The sequence below is a fragment of the Triticum dicoccoides genome, chromosome 3A (assembly GCF_002162155.2).
Source record: "Triticum dicoccoides isolate Atlit2015 ecotype Zavitan chromosome 3A, WEW_v2.0, whole genome shotgun sequence".
Classification (NCBI taxonomy): domain Eukaryota; kingdom Viridiplantae; phylum Streptophyta; class Magnoliopsida; order Poales; family Poaceae; genus Triticum; species Triticum dicoccoides.
Window position 1 is genome coordinate 142,833,256 of NC_041384.1, and position 1,778 is coordinate 142,835,033.

Consider the following 1,778-nt stretch of genomic DNA (forward strand, 5'->3'; position numbering starts at 1 on the left):
GGCCTCGCCTCCGTCCGGTCTGGGCCGGCGCCGCCCAGATCCGGCGAGCTCCTCCTCTGCCAGAGCTCCCGCCGCCGCCCCTGCCTTCTCTGGCGCGGATCCGGCGAGATCCGCCGCCGCCTCGGTTCACGCGCTGCCGAAACTCTAGATCTGTTCTGGAGGTGGTTATTTCTACCAAGTCCCTGAGTTTTCCATGTTTCAAATGCACATGTTCATCATGCCGTAACTTTGCATCCGTAACTCTGTTTTGGGCATATAGCATATCAAATTGTTCTTCTCAGAGAGCACATCATTTCATCTCATTGCATCATTTTCATTTGAGTTCACCTTGATGCCCGAATGCTGTTAGAAGAGTGCTATTTGAGATAATTGTCAGATCTGCTGCTCCAATTAGATATTTGTCATTTTTGTCATGATTATTGTGTGCATGATATTCCCATGAGCTCTACATATGTTTTGTTATATGTTTTGCCATTTTTCCAGTGGTGGTATCCATGTATTTTTGTGATGTGTGTGGTGACTAGCACAAGCTTGCAAAGTAGTGCATTCGTTAATGCTGATTTCAGGGACTTAGCAATTCCACCAAGTCCTTGAGCTGTTTTTATTAAAATGTCATATGTTCATGTAGTTTCCTAGTGATCCGTGCCTCTTTTCAGGATGATCAGTTAGGATGTTTTGTTAATCTTGTAGTGCTCTATCCATCCATGTCTTTGTTTGTAATTATGGAACACCCTAGCTTGAGTCAATCGAGCTCTACTTTTGCTATTTTGTGAATCTGGGCAGATTGTCTACTTGTTAGCGATTTTGCCGAGGATGTTGTAGTTGTTCCGTGCATGCTATGTTGTTGTTCTTGCCATGTCTAGCTTGTATAATGTGTATTCTTAATGGGTGTATGCTTAGATTGTCATGCCATGCTCTGTAGTGAGTGCATCGAGCTCGTAAACATGCCTACTTGATATCTGATTTTGCATGCTCCAGTTTTCACCAAGTCTGTGATCTGTTTATGTTTTTGCCATGTTCACATGCTTGCAATTGTATTTTTTTGATCCCTTTTGGCTCAAGGTCACTAAGGGACTTTTGTTAAGCTCTTTGAGTAGCTCCATGCCATGCCTTGGTTTGCCATTTTAAGTTCCTGAAGCGTATAGTTTTCATGCTCCAAAGTGTGCTACCCGATCTGAAATTCCATACTTGTGTTAATTTCACTAAGTCTGAAAACTGTTTACCAATTGGACATTTGCCATGCTTGTTTGAACCTATTAATGGATGAATTGGCCATAGCTCAGTGTTCCTCTTTTGTTAAGAATCATGAGTGGATCCCTGCCATGTATTTTGTTGCCATGTTTGGGTGTTGTAGCATAATTATCTTGTTGCATTTAGATGGCTATTTGCTGTTTATCGCAGACCAATGCCATATTTGAATTGCTTGCCATTTCCAAACCGTGCCTCCGATTCCGGAGTTCTTTATATCGTTTTCAAGAGAAATCATCTCACCTTTCCAGTGGAACACTTGGATTTCCAAGTTGAGGCCAGGCTCATTCATCTCTTGCCAAATCTTGCATATGCATCGCATACCGCATCCCGCACAGCATATCATGTTTGCATCATGTTGTTTCAGCTTTGCACGTGGTTGATTGCATTCCTTTTGCTTGTTGGTCTTGTTTGGGTAGAGCCGGGAGACGAGTTCACTAACGAGGAGCCCATTGAGTTTGCTTTCGAGGATCCAGTCAACTCTGACAACTTTGCAGGCAAGATGATCATACCCTCTAAATCACTTCTAT